Genomic DNA, 19,320 nt, shown 5'->3' on the forward strand with positions numbered 1-19,320 from the left:
TGTCTATAGAGTATTCTTTATATAGATGTTCTAAAATTTATTTAACTAATCCCCTTTTGTTGGTTATTAATGTCATGTCTATTTATTATTATTGCTAAATAAAACTGTAAAGAATGTCCTGGTATAAAAATTGTTGTGTAAACTTATTATTTCTTTAAGAGAAATTGCAGGAAGCAGAATTAGTGGTTAAGATAGCAGAAACCTTTTCAAGGTTCTTGATTACATCGCTTCACTGACCGCCAAAACTTTGAACTCGGGTGTCCCAGCAGCATTGGACAATGTGTATGTCCTATATCCTTGCTAACAATAAATACAGATACTTTACATTTTTTGCAAATTTGATACATATTAATTTATATTTTTATTACTTATGAAGTTGGACTAGGAAAATATGTTTGTTATTCACTTACATTTCCGACTTGTGAACTGGCTGCTCTAGAACTCACGCAAGACTCTTAATCCTAGTGATGCCGTGCCTTCTCCAGAGTGTGGCCTGTTGTGTCCGACACGGGTGTGCGGGCCTGGGGAGCAGGCTCTGCTTGGCTGTGTCTCAGGTAGGACTGTCTTCTTCTAACCGTGTCTGGGGCTTCGTCCCGTGGACATGGGCCTGGAATCCGTGTCGCCACTCACTCCCCCGTGGCTGGATGGCTGTTCCTCTTCTCTTCACTTATTGGAAGAACTTGAGAGTCCAGTGGAAAATGCTTGTGGAGGGAAGACTTTCCTAGTTCTGGGGCCAGAGAATCAATGGGATGGACAGTTCTTCCTCCTGAGCCTAAGGGTCTGGAGGGACTTGAGTTCTGGATTTGGGGGCTCCTCTTGTGTTGACATTAGCAGACGAGGGGATGGGGAAGCACGTGGGTCTGAACGGACTGGACATCCCTGGCTGACACCTGCATGTCCCCGCGGAGCCAGAGACTGTGGGGACCCTGGGCTCGGGCTTCCTTGCTGCCATGGAACTCTTCAAACTGTGGGCAGAATAGCAGGTGCTTGCAAGTTTTTCTAGGGAGACAGTCAGTTTCTTTCCTCAGCTTGTCAAAGCAATCATGTCTCTCAAAAAATTAAGCTCTTTGGCCTAAGAGGGAGACTAGCCCGAGAGTTTAGAAGGGGTCCAGGCCCTCGGCTGGGCCAGGCACCAGGCTGGATGGCTGCTTACGCTGGTTTGGAATTCCCTTGGAACAGAGTCTTCTGTCACTCGGAGGCTCTACATTTATTTATCCAATCCGCTTTTGTTGGCCATTTCTGTTCTACATCTATTTTGGTGTTGTAAGCACATTTGTTATGGCTGAGTTCTCTTTCTAATACCTGTAATTTTGTAACTTTTCTTCTTAGGGAGCTCCTTCTGCTGTCGCACACCAGTCGCACAGCAGTCTTTACCCCCAGAGGCCCATGGACGCCTCCCCGCCCTCCATACTCCTGCCACTGCGGTGGCCAAGGCTGCTGTAGGCATTGGGGCTGGTGAAACCCCATGGGCCCGTGCAGGGCTCCCTAGAAACACATTCAGCTCAGAAGAAAACCAGCCAGTTCAGTCCGTTCTGACTCTCCCGTCTTTAGCATCTGCTTCCCTATTTCCTTTCTGGAGGACCCTGGCCCGGGGCTTCTTCAGAGGGATGTGCGTCACCGTAGAGTCTATGCAGAATTTTCTTCTCTGTTCTCTTGTTCGATTGTTTAAAAATCCCAATGAAGTGCAGACACGTTAAAGCAGAAGGACCCCCAGACCTGCCCGGTGCTGTCCCCTCAATGGGCCCTGCTTCTGTGAGAGTACCTGGGCAACGGGAACTCTGCTTTGAGTCCCTCGCGACCTGGGGCTTGGCACTCTCACTGTCACCAGTCAAGAGGCAAGCGTGGAGCTGGTCCTGGGGCCGCAGCCCTCCCTCCCAGAGCAGGCCAGGCCAGGCAGTGGCCATGAGCCTAGTCTGAGGATGAGGGTGGTCATGGGCACGGCCCTGAGAGGACGACGCTTGGGCCCAGGCCTGAGGGGGTAGAGTCCAGAGCCGCCTTCCGGGCAATTTCCCCACCAGGGCCAGGTGTGCTGCTTGAGCAGCTCTGAATTCCCGGTCTTCAGCCGGAGGCCACACCCACCCCTCAGCTGTTTCCAGCAGGACAGGAGGCCGGTTCCTGGCAGTGCCTGCCCCTTAGGAGGGAAGCCCGGGGCTGCCTGTCCCCGGGGGTGGGTCTGAGCAGTCCCGTGGGTAAGACGATCGCGTTCCCCGGATGGACGGAACCTAAGACCCAGCAAACACGGTGTGGCATGAACTCGCCTGGGCCAGGCCCCAAGGCTGAGCCGCTGCGCTGGGCGCCATCCTGTGCTTGAGAACGTGCAACGGGACCCACGTGAGCTCCCCTGTGTGTTCTCCCGCCCCTTTGAAGTGGAAGAGACCTCTCCTGCGGTTCTTTCAGAGACAAGCAGGCCTGTCTGTCCTCCAGCACCCGACTGCTGAGGACCTGCACACAGGGCTGCAGACCCCGCCTCCAGCAAGGACCAGGTCACCGTGGCCCTTTCCGCCCTAGACAGGCTGCGCTGTCAGCCACCTTTCCCACACCGGATCGAGCCCAGGTATTGTTTCCTTCTCACCGCTGCGTCTCATTGGGCCGAACTAGGTTCAGGCAACTGCATGTCACCTGCATGTCACTGACTGAAGTCTGGAGGTTGGGGGAGGGGGCAGAACACACGCTGGTTTCAACCATCTTTCCTAGTTAGCGAGAAGTGAAAGATTTAAATTATTTAATCAGATTAATCAATTAATTGAATTATTTAAACTCCCAAATGTACTCTTCATCTAATTTTAGCAGAACAGACGCTCCATGTTGAGAGGACGTCTCTACTTGCTGGGCGGGGAGGGGGGACGGGCAGATTTCGGGCCCGCCATGAGGCTAGATGCGCCTGCATAGCTGGCGCTGCTCAGTAGGTGACTCTGGCCGTTGGGATTTGACAGCCAGAACCTGAATCTTTGCTCCGTCTTCGGTCTGTCAGGCTGGTTTCCGTGCAGGGTGCTGAGTACCGGGAAGTGGTTATGGGCACGCTTTGGGGGGGGTCCACAGCTCTCGACGGTAAATGGGAGCTGCCCGGCTTCTCCTGCTGCCCCGGGTCCCGCGTTGCCCTTCTGGAACCCTGTCATCTTCAGGGAACCCGACCTGCTCCTGCGCCCTGATGCCCTGCAGCCTCCCCATGTCTCCCCGTGAACGTGGGAGCCGGGACGGTGCCAACCGCCAGTGCCAAGGCCAAGCTTGGGGCCGTGTTGGCCACTTTGTTGGGTGGCTTCGTGGCTGAGGCAGAAGGAATGGATGTGTTTTCTTTCCATCAAGTCTGGCTTGTGGTGTGGACAGTGTGAGGGTCAGAGGAAGGGCAAGAGGGGCAGGAGGGACGCCGAGCCCCGGCCTGCGTGGATGGCAGGAGAGGAGGATCCGGGCTCTGGGGAAGAGCCTCTGTCCGCTGGTCTCTCCTGTGCCCCCAGGTCTCCTGGCTTGTCAGTCGCGCTCGGTTTCCTGTCTACACTCGATACTCCTCTCGTCAGGTACAGTGGGTTATGTGTAGATGCCCTGATGGTCTCGGAGTCGCTTTCCCACATAAGGATCCCTGAGAACCTTTAACGGTGGCAATGTGATTGTTTGTCTAAGGTCCTTAACTGACAGAAGAGAAGACGGCCGTGCATTAATTATTTATGTAAATCGTCAGGTTTAGTTCTCAGCATCCAATAGGAAGTTTCTTTGTTTTACTTTCCCCGTCAAGGGGCCAATTAATCCAGACCCCCCGAGCACGCAGATCCAGCTGTCATCAGCCCCATTGCTGAAAGGAGTCCTTTCCACCCGCCCAGGCCGCCGTGAATGGGAAATTAATCAGCGGCATCAGAGAGCAAACTCCCACTTGAACGGCTGGGTCCTTTCTTTCCTGACCTCTGATTGGGATTTCACACCTTTCTGTAAAGCAGCTTCAGAGCCTTCACCTATTTAAGGAATTTTTCAATTAACATTTCTTTTCCTTGAGAGAGACCAGAGCCTTTGGTTCTCCACAAAAGGTCGGCTTTACTTTTCCTACAACAAATGTGCTCCGTTCAGTCTGTCAGGCTGCAGGCCTATTATCCGGCATTGATGATCTAGGTCAGCAACCCTCCCCTAATCAATAGCTGATCAGGCACAGCAGGGAGGAATTGCTGCTTTAAAGCCGCTCCTCTTCAAACTGAAATGGTCTCTTTTGAATAAAAAAATGCCTGGCTTGAATTTTAAATCCATCTAATTGGCAGTGTTTAAAAAGAAAAGGAAAGAAAATATGTAAGGGAAAGACAACAGCAAAAGCCTGGCGGCTCCGAAGCTTCTTTTGCTTTCGGTGAATCTCACGTTTCCTTCAAAATATACTGTTTCTTTGGCCACAGTTTTTCCTTGAATGTTTTATTAATTGATTAAATATTTTAATGGAGTCGCCATCTCTTCAAATAAACCATCATCTGACATCTTTTACAGATTTTACAATTTTCTATCAGAGTACATTGAAAACAAAGGTGTAATAACAATAATATCTAGTCTGGATGAACGAAATTTGGTGGAGAATTCAACTAATTTCACTGAAATTTTTACGTTTGGTGCTAAGGATTTTTGCAGCCAGTCATGTAATCTTTAAAATCCCAGTTGGAAGTAGCAGAACAATGAAGGGAAAACAGCACGGAGATGAATGATCCGGCAGACAGAGGTGGAAGCTGCGAAAAAGGCTGTGACCGTCACAGCGGACGAGGGCGTGGACTTGGGGGGCGACGTGCAGGAGCTGAGCGTGCCGGGCTCGAGCTCGGGGAGAGCGAGTCTGGGGTTAAAAGGCAGGTTTTTTTTTGCATTCATGACTTGGTCTTTTTTTTTTTTTAAACCAAAAAGCCAACTTTATTTATGAATAATCTAATGAACAATAGGCTTGGGCACCCCTCACGGTGCCCAGAGGGTCCCGCAAAGGAGGCCCCACGAAGGTGCCGACAGTCCTGGGTGGGAAGACAGTCAGGACATTTGGGTTGAAGAGAGTCCGAAAGGTGGCTGAACACAAGAGCTGACTGATACGTTAGGGAGTCAGATATGTACCTTTGGGTCAGAGCCCTAAAGGAGTAGTAAGTCAGCTGGCTAGGTGACACAATCCCTGTGGAGGACGGAGACTGTGCCTATGTATTAGGGACAACAGCACAGACCGTGGGGGCCTCCAGCCGCCGGCGGCAGCTTGGAAGCCGGGACCAGGGCTCGGTGCGGTGCGACTCCTTGGGCTGAAGGGCCAGCCGCTGACCTGGCATTTTTCTTCTCAGACACTTTTTTTGTGACCATGGCTTAATAACACCTTTCGGTGCTTCCTTCACGTGAGGATCTAAAGAACGCCTCTCCCATGAGCTAACCAGTCGTCACGCCTGGGCTTACTCTTGGCCGGGAGACCAGGGGTTGACCAGCTGGCTCAGCAAGGACTCTGGCCTTGACACGGCCTTGCGGGGCAGGGCGTGCCCCTGGCTCCACCTGCCTTTCTGCTGAGGTGGGGCCCCCATGGCCCGACTTCAGTCCCAGGGTGATCTCAGCATCCGAGCATCCGCTCAGGTTCAGCCGGCCCCTCCCCCCCCAGAGGCACGGACGCCGCCATCCAGGGTATCAGGCCAAACTGCTGAGCTCATCGGGCCTCAGCGTTTCCTCGGTCCGCACGCTCACTTTCCAAACCCTACACGCACATCTGGGTGTTTCAGCGTCTAGAAATTACGAGGCCTCCAGAAGAAAGTGATTCCAAGCAGACAGAGTCACTTAAGCTGTCCTCAGAGTCCTCAGGGCCAGCCTTCACCACAGGTGCCGGGAGGCCGTGTGGGTGGCCATCGGCTCAGCGAGAGCCCCAGCCAGACCCCGCTCCTCCAGCTGAGAGCAGGGCGCTGGCTCTGGGGGCGGTGCCGCGGGGTCACTGTGAGGAGGCAGCTGCGGAGGAGAGGTGGGACGTCCACTCACCAGGTGCGCTGGCCAGGTGGGTCCGAGTGCCTGGGGACATGCTGGATGGAGGGTTCGTGGCCAGACGTTTGGCCTCGGTCGACATGGAGAGAAAACAGACGAGCAAAGGTGAGTGGGGGGGAGAGGCAGGCAGAGCGGCCGGCACGGATGAGCTTGGCCTGAGTCACAGCGCTCGCTGCTTCACATCAAACCTCTCCTCCAGGAGGGAGCTCTGCCCTGGAGCCCGGGCACCTCAGAGTGGAGCCCGAGAGCCTCTGGTGGATAGGCTGAGCCAGGAGGCCCCGCCGACCCACTCCTGACCCTCACATCTCTGGGTGAGCGGGGACGAGGGTCCGCGGACGATGTCCTGGGTTCAGACGACCGGGAAGCCCTGGGTCCACCAGATCCCGGGACCCGCGGTTTGCTCAGCACGTCAGAATCAGGGTCGGTGCAGCAGGTCTGTGTCTTCCCACAGCATCCGGTTTCTGACCCCTGATGTGTGGGGGGCTGCAAAGTCCCTGGCCAGGTACGGGAAGATTCTTCCTTCTTGATTCACCTCAGGCTCTGGCTGTGGGAAAGCTCAGCGGGGCAGCAAAGGCGTGGAGCTGCGAAGCATTCACAGGCCTCTGGACCTAATCACAAATAAACGTGGGTTTCTGACCCACAAATGAAGCGGCGTGTGGCGTGGACGCGGTGCGCCAGCCGTCTGTTGCTTTGACCTCCCTCATCTCACGTTAGCTCCTCGAGTATGAGGACTTTGAAAGACCATCGCGAGTGAACTCTGTGTCCTCGTGCTGATTCACCACCCACCTCAGCTCTCATGGCCCCTCGCCCTGTCCTCAGGGTGGGGCCCGTCTCCGTCTCTCCTGCAGGGCTTTCTTGAACCCACCCAATCGGTGCAACGCTTCGGTGGTGAGAGCGGGCGTGCGAACTGGGGCGACTTGCTGGGGGATGGGCGTCTGTAGGGTTGTAGGGGCCGGGTCTGAACCCCACTGAGCCAGCAGTGAACAGCCACTCTGTGGTCAGATGGCTCCCCAGACGCGGTGGCAGGCCGAGGTCAGGAGAGACCCGGGCCGAGTCCACAGGCTGGCTCCAGCCCTCCCGAAGGGAAGAGGCCGGCGTCAGAATCACTCAGGGCGTCTCGTAGCTGCAGGAAACAATGAAAAGGATGCGCACCAACAGTCGTAAGTATTTTCCCCTGAAAACTGTGCCCTTGGTGGCCATTCCTGCTGCCAGACACGCAGGGCTGGACTTGCCTCGGGGAAGGCTCTGTGGTCTCGGCGGCCCTCAGCGTGGATGGGTCCTGGGGTCCCACCGCCCTCTGCTCTTCTGTGAGGTCAGGGTGCTGCCAGCCTCAGGCTGTGGAGGAGCCGCGGCTTCCGTAAGGAGGCTGTGCACGCACTTGGCCCCGTCCAGGTGCCACGCTCGCATTGCCCCGGGGGTTTGCAGACATCCCCGCCTCCCCAGCCCAGCTGTGTGATGCCGGCCGGGCCTTCGCGTCTCTGCGCCTCAGAAACACTCACGATGTCACTCGGAACTCAAGGCTCCGCTGGGAAAACGTGGCTGAGAACTGTGTGTGCAGTTTGTCTCAGACACGCACCGTCTTACTGCCGATGGAAGAGTTTTGACTCCTGGGCTGATCTGCGGGCCGATCAACAGTGGGGTCCTCGGGCAGGCCTGCCTTGGCCCTGCACTAGGATTTCAGTTTTGAGGAGGGCTTGCCTGAGGCCAGTCTGCGGAAGCCTGTGCGGGATATCAATTAGCCCCGAAGAAGCCGATTTAGCGAGTCGGCTTTTCAGAAGTGCTTCATCCGTGCGCAAAGCCTCCCGTCCACCCCCGGTGGCCCCGAAACCCACGCGGCAGGTGCAGGGTCCCGTCTGGAGCTGAGATAGGATCTTGGCACCGGGAGCGCCTTGCTCTCCAGCATCCGCAGAGGCACAGCCGTGCACACACTCGCCTGGTGCCCAGCACAAAGCCAGAGGCCTCGGCACACCCCCAGCCATTGTTCCTGCCGCCGCCAGGGACCACCGGCTACAGGGCTCAAGTTACGTCCTCGTGTGGGGTGACTTTGCGTCAGATGCCGCCTCCCCCCCAAGATCACGTGCCTCCCTGCTGGATCCTGTGCCCTGGGTGCGTTAGCCACCTGAGCCCGGCGAGGGGCCTCCCTCTCTGTCCCTCCGCTGCCCGCAGAAGGGGGCCGGGGCTGGCACACCTCACCTCTCATCACAGCAACGAGCAGCCCTGGACGGCTTTGCCGCCGCTGCCCTCGGCCTCCGAGAGCTTCCAGAACAGACTCGGCAGCAGAGCGAGCAGGGCCCACGTTCTAAGGAGCTGCAGCCAGGTATTATCTCCCAACCAGAACTCGCTGGAAAATTAGCAGGGTCAGCGGGAACTTCTTCTGTGTCTATTTTCAAACCCTTCCCCGTTGTGAGAGCGCTGACGTGGCGCCATGTGAAAGTGCAGAAAACTATTCCCGCGAGTGAGCGCTGTGGTGACTGTGAGAACGTGGCGGCCCTAGTTACCACGTGTCTGCGGGGCAGACCCAACAACTCAAGAAACCACTAAAATAGGATTTTCCTGCTTTTCTCTTTTTCAGTTCCCTCTGGACTAGAAGTCTTGAAAAGCAAAAGGTCCTCTTCTTGCAGGATTTCCAGCTTCTCCCTGACTGGGGTAAATTTTTCAGATTTGAGCCTGTTTGTGAGAATTCGAAGCCGTGTCAGGGCCGTTCCTGCTGAGTCTGGTTCCTGTGGCTCCTGTGAGTTCTCTGTCCTCAGCCAGGAGGTGAGGAATCTGAGTGAGCAAACGGCCCAAGGGAACTATGTAAATGTTACACACACACACACACACACACACACACACACACACGTATGCACACACAGACACGCAACGCACACGTGTATGCACAGACACACAAACACAGAGATACATACATACACATACGCATACATAGACACGCACACACACATACACACATGTATATAAATAAACAATTTCCAGAGAATTTATCCAGCAAAGCTCACTGCCCCTGACCAGGCTTTCTTCCGGGTGAGTCATCGGATACCCAGGGATGCACACGGCCTCCTGACGTCACAGGCGCGAGGGTGGATGCTGAAAGGCCTTCTCAGAGGAGCTCATTACCATCGTGTGGCGCTTTGTGTTGTGATGTCACAGCCGTGGCGTGGGCACCGGATGAGAAGCGCGAGGACCAGGAGGAGGGGGTGCTGCCATTTCTTTCGCTGCTTCAACTGTCAAGGCTCCGCGACCAGACACTTTTATTTGCTTTTATTTTTTTCCTGTCTCCGCCTCTTGGGAGGGGTGCATTTTCCCCACACGGAGAGGGTGGCTTCATGACATTTCTCTCTGTACAGTGCGGCCGGCACACCGCGTAAACCCTGCTGCGAGGTGTGGATCAGACAGGCCCACGTAGGCAGTGGCCAAGGCTGATGTGCTCCAGCTGGGGGCCCCTTGGGGACAGAGGGGCAGGACGGCTCCAAGTCAGAGGTCTCCCTGGGCAGAGGCGAGGGCGAGGGCCAGATAACGGCAGGGCGAGTTCCTGCAGAATGCCGGCCGGCTCGAGCCCTTGTGGTGCACCCGTTTCAGAAAAAGCAAACTTTCCCTCGACGGCTTTGTTCTTCCCACTCTTGAGTGTGAGGCGACTTTGGCCCCTGAGCTCTTGGCGAGTGCATGACATCAACATGTTGCAAACAAACAAGAGAACGTGCCAGGAGAAGGGGGTGCAGCACAGGGGGAGCCTCGTGGTGGGTCCCGCCTGGCGTGCGGGGCAGTGTAGGTGCGGGTCTGGCGCGGGGCTGCCCCATCCTTCCTGCCCGTCTTTCGTCCTCATTTGTCCGACCGCCTCCTCACACCGTCCGCCCTTCTTTTTCCCTCCTCTTTGCACAGGTTTTCTTGGCTCTCGCCCTCGGAGACCTCGTCTTCTAAGTCCTCTGGGCCGTGCTCTTCGGGTGGCACCGAATTCCCGTGCCCGTCTGCACGCCTCCTCGGACAGTCGGTGCCGTGTGTGAGAGTGGCACGTGTGTGCACACGGATGCGCGTGAGGACACTTTGCCACGGTCCTTTCTGTCCCCTCTCTGTCCAAGGCCAGGGCAGACGTGGGAGTGAATTTGTGCCAGACCCTTCCTGGGGCCCTGCCCCAGGCCCCGGCTCCTGACAAGAGAGGACAGCATCCACGTGGGCAGCAGCTCGCCCAGCGGCCAGATGGCCGCGCTCCCTCGGGCAGTGCCAGGCATGGCCGAGGTCCCACCCCGGAAACTGGCCCAGCACCCTCCGGGGACGAAGCGGGAGTGGAAGTGACACGGCACCCTCGGTGTCCCCCTGCCCTCTGTGCTGCCGCTGGACCACGGGCCCTGCCAGTGGATTGGGGTGTAATCCAGCCCCAGGAAGGGCCTCGCATGGCTCTCCCGCACTGGGGAATGGGCCAAAACCAAGTGCACTGCAGCCCCGGGAGGAGAGCTATAGGGTAACAAAGAGACAATTAGTGGTGATGTTTATGCATGAACAGGCGGCCGCCCCGTGAGCTGCTGCCGTTTCGCTAAGAAAGCCCAGATGATTCCCCTGCTGGTTACATCGTAGGAATCTGAGAAGGAGAAACCTGTTGGATCCTGGACTTTCCCTCCCTGATGAATGTGGAGCCACACTGAATGTAAATAAAAACACCAGCAGTTCTTACAGAGGAAGGAGGAGCTTCAGAGCTTTTGCAGAAAAAGACCCTCGATTCCAATCCTCTCTCCACCTTTTCATCAGAGGTCGAGATCACATTCCCCAGCTCTTCCCACCATTTCCCCCATCACTACAAACTCCAACTGAGGGACCTCCCTGGCGGTGCAGTGATTAGGACTCCGTGCTTCCAACGCTGGGGGCGCAGGTTTGATCCCTGGTCAGGGAACTAAGATCCCACATGCTGCGCAGCCAAAAAAGTAATAAAATAAAATAAAATAAAAATTCCACTTGAACTTCTAAAAAAAGTTTTTGGTGTAAAATTCTGCTTGATGTAAGACAAAGCAGCCTTGCTTTTAGGCAGTCAGAGGGAGACCAGCGTCCTGGGTTTCGGGGGCTGAGGCTTTGCCCAGGACATGGGACTTTCAGTGCTAAAAGCAGGACAGTCCTGGGCAAATCAGGACGTTTGGTGACCGCAGATGCGGACGTAGTTCTATTCCACCTGAGAGTTGGGTGGGAAACAGCAAGACAGGACGCACTGCACACTCTGGGGCAGTGACGTTAGGCCTGTACTGAGGACCTTTAGAGCAGGTGCCCCTTACAAGTTGAAAAAAAAATGAAGCCCCCTTTTGGGATGTTCTTGAAAAACAAACTGCATGCTGAACGATGAGAGCAGTGGAACCCAGTGCCCGGCACCAGTGGGCACGCGATCAGAGAAAGGAACTGTGCCCAAGCGATCCCAGGGTGTCGAACACGGCAACTCCATCTTCCATGAATTTACCAAGCACGCCTTAGGCTGATTTGTATTTTTATCTGTAGCGATTAAAGACTGCAGATGTGTTTAGTGTCGTGCAGGAGTCTCTTGGAGAAGAGCTGTCCCTCCAAAGCCCTTTGCTCGCGCCTCATGGAGAGCCGGGGCTGGGGGTCACGGGGATGTTGTGTACGCCCGGGGCAGGGCAGGTCCAAGCTGGTTCAGGGCTTAGAAGCAAGGCTTACGAGACGATCGTGACTCATCCCGCGGTGTTACTGCCGATGGGCGCTGGCTGCTCCTTTGACAACACCCCAGGGGCTCAGCGCCGGAGCACCGGATGGGTAGGACTCCAGGTGGCCGGCCTGAGACTCGGGCAGGCCAGGAACACTTCTTGTTTCCTCACGTGCAAAAAGAGGGTGCTGGCCCCCGTGGTCCGAAAAATCCTGCATTTCTAATGGGGGTTTGACAAGAGCCGCCCATAGATGTCTGTCAAGTGCCGATCCTGGGCCTGACTTTCTGGTAAATGGCAGCTGGTTGGGAGAAATCTGACCTAGGACAGTTCTAGGAGACCCGCCCCCTATTTGTAAAAGAATGATGCGACTAAAATAAAACTGTTTATAAAGTCAATTCACTTAAGGAGACAAGAAACTGTGTACAAGATCCGTTTAACCTCAGCGGTGTTCTCCGTGGGGTGAGCCCAGGGTGCCGGGAGGAGGGAGCACAGGCCAAGGGCCCCCGCCCCGAGCGGCCTGGCCCGGGATGGCTCAGCAGGAAGGCTCGGCTGGCCTGGGCCGGCCTCTCGCCCAGAGCCGAGTGCAGAGCACACCGGGCCGCTGGCGAACCCGGCGGGCACCATCTGTGAGCCTGAAGGGACGGTGTGGCTTGTGCGCTCAGGACCCGCTCACGGTAATGTCTCTTTTTAGCTGCCGGTTCCTTCTGAACGAGTTGATTTTGGAGGTTGTTCTTTTGCATGGCTAGGTTGCTTCATGCAATCTTGAGCCCCTCCCAGCAGATAACATTCCTGAGGCCACCGGCATTCCTTAGCCTCTAGGCCCAAACACCTAGAGGAGAAGCGCTCCAGACAGTGGAAGCTCCCCCGCAGCACAAATCAGGGTCCACGTCCTCCCCAGCACCTGTGGACCATCTCTCTTCAGAAGCCTGGTGTGCAGGAAACTCATTACCCCTCGTCTGACGTCCAGAGAGGGCTGCCACCAGCCTCCTGGGCATGGGGCGTGTGGTCCAGGACCTCCCCTGCCCTGATTCACCACCTCCAGGCCTCCACCGGGGAGCAGACGGGACTTGTGTGAGCCTGCGGGCCATGGGCTCAGGCCGTGACAGGCCAGGTGAGAGGGTGAATTCCTAAGCTAGGTACCTTTGTGGAGAACACCCCGCCTCCAGCACGGCAGGAATTTGGGGCTGCGGGCGAGGGCCAGGAATGCAGGGCAGAGGGCAGCAGGCAGGATCTGAGGCGGGCTGGACGCCTGCCCAGAAGCAGGCGCGGGCTTGTGTCAGCCCCGCGCCAGCACCCGGAGGGTGGGGCGGTCAGCACAGTGACCCGAGAGACAAGCGTTGGCCTGCCCGTCCTCGTGCCGGGTGACAGTTCGGGGCAGAGCTGCCCAGGGTCCCTCTGCTCGGATGCCCTTTCTGAACGGGGGCAGCTGGCGGGAGGCCCAGAGCTGGGGTCGGGGAAGCTCTGCTGTTCCCATGCCCCACGCCGTGCAGGGCAGCCCGAGAGAGGCCCTGGGAGGACGAGTGGCCCACTGCTGACCCGACCCCTTGCACAGGCTGCAGATGCCGGGCCCTCCTCCGTCAGACACCTCAAAGAGGACACAGGACACTGGCTGCATTGGAAAAAGACAAGTAGGTCAGCATCACCCCACCTGAAGCCCGCCTTCCGCTATTAGCTGGGTCCCTAAAAGCACCGTGGACTCCAGGTTCTGCCCTGGCCTCATGGAGGGCGCGGGCGGGTCGGGAGCCGCAGGTCTCTCGTCCTGGGGCACCTGACCCTCTGCGTCCCGCCCCGCCCTGTCTCTAGACGGACCACTTGGAGGCCTCACAGCCTCCCTCCTGGGGCCCCTCCCGGAAATGGTGGGAGCAGCAAAGGCTTGAGCCGGTGTGCAAGTGCTGACCCAAGACTGGGACCACCTGAGACCCCAACTGGGAGGGAGGGTCTGCAATGCCCCCCTTTGTCCACTTGATCCAGATGGGGGCATCCCCCTCCTGGGGACGGCGTGAGAGGTCAGGTGGGCCCGTCCGCCGTGGGCACAGGGACAGGTCGAGGTGAAGGTGTGAGGAACGTCGCCCTGCGTTACCTGCTGGTGGCAGAGGCTGGAGCCGGGTGGCAGCCGTCTCTGAAGGGCTGGTAAGGACGCAGGCACAGTGCCTCGAAGGACCCCAGCACGGCTCCATTAGGTACAGTTTCTGCTCCAGAACATTAATCCGTTTTAATTAGGGGCCCACAGTCCAAAGGGATTCCACAAGGAGGTCTGGGCAGGTGGGGCACAGGCAGGTGGCCGGGCTGGGCAGTGGGAGGGGTGGCAGGAGGAGGGGAAGAGGCAGCCATGGTGCCGGGAGCCCCTCAGGTTCCAGTCCTCGTGCACCAGCGGTGGCGCCGGCGGCTGGGGGGTTCCCGGCCCCCGGGGCTCAGAGCTGTGTTTGCAGCGAGCCCAGCCCACTGCGGCCCCTCACTTGTGAGTCTGTGTTGATACAGAGGCGAGGGTGGGTCAGGAGGGCCTCAGCCTCTCTCCTGTGCCTTCGGGGGCCCCTGCCCGCCGAGCTCAGAGCCAGAGGGGCACAGAGGGTTTGGAGATCACGTTTCAGAGGCAGCCCAGGCACTGTTTCTCACGTCCCCACCGTCCGTCCCTGCTCTTCTAACAAGTGTTCAGGCTGCCGGTTGGGGCCTCTGTTCACAGGACGGTCCCAACAACCCATGACGCGCTGCCCTGCAGGGTGTGACTGGTGAGTTTCAGGTGTAGACCCTGCCTGGCGGTCCTGGGCTGCACCCACCTCAGGAGCGCCACCCACCCACCCACCGGACTCCTTTCTGTTCCTGACCTGCAAGTCCAGATGCTACGATTCTCAAAGTTGTGTTTTTCTGAAAACCTACAGAGAACGCTTACAAGTGAGGAGGAGATATTATTATGCGTGAGGAATCTAGTTTTGAAACAAAATAACAAATCCCGTATGTGGGCTCCGCCCCATCCAGTGTCCTTGGATTTCTTGACGCTGAATATCCCGCTGTCCCCTGCCTCCGTGACATCCCTTCTGTCTCCCAGGGTCCTGCCGTTCGACTCTCTGCTGGATTGGATTGCTGTGTCCTCTTCACCGGTGGCCCCCAGCCTGGCCTCTTCCCACCTGTCCCTCCCTTACATGGCTGTGTCTCCAGTCTTCCCTCCTTTTGGGAGTCCATGTACAACCTCCATGGTGACGTCCCCCAGGGACGTCTCACCCGCACCTCTTTCTTGAGCTTGTGCCGCTCAGAGGGCATTTTCTCCTGTGTTGCCCCCGACCCAACCGGTCTGAAGCCAAGATCAGACTCCTTCCCTCCCAAGCAGTGAGTTTCCAACCAACGGATCCACCATTGCCTCCATCTCCTGGGCCGCAGGGCCTTCATCTACAAGTGTTTATTAAGTGCTTAACCCTGCAAACCGCTGCCGTGCAGTGGGCAGCAAACCCAGACACAGCCTCTGCCGGATGGAGGTTACGCTCTACTGGGAGAGGCAGACGCTCGTCAAATAATTACTTAAGAATATGCAAAGTAAACTGTGGGAAATGCTCCGAAAGAGAGGCTCGTGACCCTGCTAGGAGGCCAGGGAAGGCTTCCCCGTGGAAGTGAGGCTGGAGCTGAGTGAAGGATGAGGCCTGACCAGGCAGGAGGCGCTGAGACCATCCCGGCGGCTGTGCACGCCCAGCAGTGGAAGGTAGGGCAGAGGATTCTGGAGGGGGCGTGTGAACGGTCGGGGGGAGAGGTAGGAGCTGGGACCACGCTGACGCCCAGCAGTCTGGCTGCAGAGAGGGGCCCGTTTGTGGCGTGCTAGGTGCAGCCTGGCACCAGGCTCTGCCACGGCGCCAGGCTGCTTACATCCACTCTGGTGTGTGCACCGACTCATCAAGCTCACCCTTCTTTCAGTCGAGATGCTCTTGGTCGGGCCCTTTCCCAACATGGAGCCGTGTGGGCAGCCGTGTGGGCAGAGCCATGCCGCAGGACCAGCTCACCTGTTCTGTTCATTGGCCTGGAGACTTTGGGCACACAGGCGCCGAGCCGCAGGCCTCAACAGCAGTAGAGGCAGTATTGTTGACTTGCTGTGAGGTCGAAGGTCACAGCTCACACGAGCTCGGGGGTGATGCAGGCTCGGTGTCTGAGGGGCGGCGGTGGCTCGTACGAAGAGAGATTGGGTTTGTGTCTTGTCCTGGCCTCGCAAAGTAAATTCCACGTTGACTTTAAAACGTTAGCGCAGTCAGAAGCCCCTGAGGTGGGGGACAGAGGACACAGTCGTGGGCGGGCTGGAGGGCCACAGGGGAGGAGATGCCCCCGAGAGCCTGTCACTCCTATCCGCAGCAGCTCCCCGAGGGCCCTCCTGCCCGGGCGGGGCTGCCTGTTTCCAGAGTGCCCGCCCTCAGCACAGGGCCGTCCAGTGTCCAGCAAGTACCAGGAACTGTCCGCCACAGCATCCCCCGGGGCTGCTGTCGCCCTGCTTCCAGGAACCGCTGGTTGTGCGACTGCAAAACTGCGGTGCCGGCAAGCTGGCGTCCTCAGAAAGGCGAGCGGAGAAGCTGTGCTGCCAGCCGCCCGCTGCCCGGGCCCGAGAGTGCTAACAGGCGTCTGACACTCGCCCCTGGGCTCAGCGGTCCTGTGTGCCCTGTTCAGGAGTGCCGGGACCCTGGTTGTCCCACCAAAAAGCCCTCGAGCTGAAACAACACAGCTGGGATCACAGTTTTCCACCTCTCCAGATCGCTGCTGGAGCCTGTGGAAAATTTTAGGCCTCTGGAGGTTCACCCTCACGCCCCCCAGGACCCTGCTCAGGGAGCCCGAGGGAGCCGTGATAAGGTGTCCCCATCAGCCTACAGGAACGCCACCTGCCCTGAGCCTCCCCAGCCAGAGGGGTTTCCACATGGCCCCCCTTCCCTGCCCACACGCCGCCCACAGCTAGTTCCCTAAGAGAAAGGGCCTCACAGCGTCTTGCTTCAAAGGACGGAAATCCTAAGGGAGCCTCTACCGGCACCGGCTCGGCCTTAGGGAGCACGTGCTCTTCCAGGCCCTTTGCAGACAGCGCTCGTTCAGTCTTCACAGCAACTCCACGAATGAGGAACCGATACATCCATCTGGAGAGGAGTAACCAAGGCTCGAAAAGGCTACATAAATGCTCTCAGTCACCCAGCTTGTGTGCAGCAGATCCGGGATTCAAAGCCAGATGATCTGGCTCTAGAACCCGAGCACGAAGTCCTCCATGGTCCTCGTGGACCCAGAGTCTGTTCTAAACATCCTGCCCCGAGCTCCTTCCCTAAGATCACAGGCTCCAGGATTTCACGAGAGCAAGGACATTTCAGCTAAAATCACTTTCTTTAGCACGGAGCCTCCTGGCAGAGTGAAGATGATACAAGCCTGAAACAAAGTAACGGCAGGGCAGGTACTGAGCCAGCGGCTAGGAGGACACAGCTCTGCTCTGTGTCCTGCATCCCTGGGCAGAATTGTCCCTGTTCCCCCGCCCACACCGGGCACCCAGGACACCTTGGCGTCCTTGGCGAGTGGGTCACACACTTGGCACCTGCCTGCTCGGGCGCAAATCTACCCTTAGGCGCTAACACAGACCTGCGCAGTGACCGAACCCTGAGGCCAGGACGCCGCAGGCCCCGCAGTGAGGAGTGGCTCTCACACAGGATTCGAAGGGCCATCTGATCCATGGAGTCTCTGAGGGGGCACAAGGTCAGGACTCTCCCCCAGGGTCCAGGCTCTTCACACCCACGACCCCGCGTGGTGTGTGCAGGAGCTCAGTCCCTTCCCTGCATCACAGGGACCAGCCGTCGCCTGCCCTCTGGGGACCCGATGCCTGGAGTGGTCAGGTCGCTAGCGCGGGCCCCTCTCTCAGTTTTCCCCAAACGTTAACGAAATCCCGCATCTCCAGGGGAGAGACTGAATTTCAGTGTTTCCACATTCCTACCATGAACAAAAGCCAAAGGAAACCCAGATGGAGGATGATGTGGGTTTATTTTGCTTTGTTTTCATTGTGGCCCAAGATTCTCTGGAAAAAGTGATCTGTCTGATTCCGATGTCGGTAACAACTGAGCTCCTGTTACAGAAGCGAGGACCAGATCTGCCACCAGGGACTGGCGTGTGGACCAGACATCCCCGGGGGAAGGGCGCACACGGGGAAAGCTGAACCCTCCCTGCCCCGACACAAGAGAGGGAGGCCGGCAGGTGAAACTGGAGAACGGGGTCTGGGAAGGAAGCCGGGAGCTCCCTCTATAGAGTCTACCTGAAAATATGTAGGTCAGGAACGCTAGTCTCCTGACCCCGGAGGGAATCAAGGGGAGACTTAGGGAGCGGGATGCATTAGGGGTTATCTGAGTCTATCTCCCAATTCCAAGCTCTCCCAGGAGAGCCGCTGCTCCCACGAAGGGGGACTTGCCAACCTGTCTCGTTAGCTGAGAGCTCAGCCACACAAAAAAGCCAAATAAATAGGCAGTGACTTTCTTTGGTTGAAATTTTAAAAATCCCAGATGAGTTTGTGTCTCAGAGCTGCCGGTTCACCAATTCTGACTCCACTGCCGGATGTTTACAGCCTGAGATGAGGATCTTCTCAACATCACGATTCACTTTCCTTGTTGTAGAATCAGGCTGCTGCCACCAGCGGTCCCAGAGCCAGCTCACAGGGCTGTGCTGCGTGACACGTGGCCTCCGCCACGGAGCGCATGCTCGCAGGATGCGCTCGCGCTGGGTGCCCACCGCCTCCCCAGTCTGTGAGTGTCCCCAACCCCCCGTGAGCCCAGCCCAGGCCTCAGCGCCCCGCAGGCAGCCTGCCCTCTGCTCCTTGCACTGTGCCCCGTGAGGCCACTCGGCTCAGGGCTCCCTGGGCAGCCCCGGGATGGGGGACGGGTTTTCCTCTCCACCTGGGAGCAGAAGGCAGGATGCGGAGACATGCCGTCCCATCAGCTTATCCCCCAATCATAAAAGCCACAGCAAGTACCATTAGCCACTCGTGCAGAGGCCATGCGAGCGGCATTGCTGCGGCCCTGCAACTGCCTCCCGGCTCTGGCCCCAGCTGCACGCTGTCCAGAGGGACAGTGCACACCCAGACCTCAGGGTGGAAGAAGAAAAGCGTGTTACTGCAGCCAGCAGAGGGGGAGGAAAGAGGACCCACCTGGCACAATTAGGTCTCCAATTAGAGCACACGCATGTCTCCTCACTCCCAGCCCGCTCACACCTGCTCACACACACCCGCTCACACACGGAGACTTACATGAGTTCAGGGCTAAATTGTCTGTATCTTCATTTCGTGATCTGTGGGACACCAGGCAGCTTCCAGCGGTTGGATTTTGCGAGTTGTGAAATCTAACCATCGTGCAAGAAGTAAATCTTTAGAAATGAGAGTTAGACTGAGACAGCTCCTTCTCTCGCTACGCGGTTGGTGCTAAGGGAGGATTGGTCAATAAAAAGGTGGTGATTGTTAAAACTTTGAGGCATTTTATTTTACTTATTTATTTAATTAATTTATTTTTTGCGGTACGCGGGCCTCTCACTGTTGTGGCCTCTCCCGTTGCGGAGCACAGGCTCCGGACGCGCAGGCTCAGCGGCCATGGCTCGCGGGCCCAGCCGCTCCGCAGCATGTGGGATCTTCCCGGACCGGGGCACGAACCCGTGTCCCCTGCATCGGCAGGCGGACTCCCGACCACTGCGCCACCAGGGAGGCCCTTTAATGGCATTTTAAAATGCAAAAGATTATACCCAAGAGTGTGACCTACTCCTCCTGGGGCGT

At 57.4% G+C, this 19,320-nt stretch overlaps 1 long non-coding RNA gene across 1 annotated transcript; it reads left to right on the forward strand.

The window, feature by feature from the left end:
• The first annotated feature begins 12,058 nt into the window (after nucleotides 1–12,058).
• On the forward strand, nucleotides 12,059–18,999 carry LOC113606499 (uncharacterized). The gene is made up of 3 exons (XR_003427581.1): nucleotides 12,059–12,690; nucleotides 13,132–13,211; nucleotides 13,551–18,999. It is a non-coding gene; the product is annotated as an uncharacterized LOC113606499 (long non-coding RNA).
• Nucleotides 19,000–19,320: the final 321 nt, after the last annotated feature.

The sequence above is a fragment of the Aethalodelphis obliquidens genome, unplaced genomic scaffold (assembly GCF_003676395.1).
Source record: "Aethalodelphis obliquidens isolate GAN/ISIS:26980383/991018 unplaced genomic scaffold, ASM367639v1 scaffold3, whole genome shotgun sequence".
Lineage (NCBI taxonomy): Eukaryota > Metazoa > Chordata > Mammalia > Artiodactyla > Delphinidae > Aethalodelphis > Aethalodelphis obliquidens.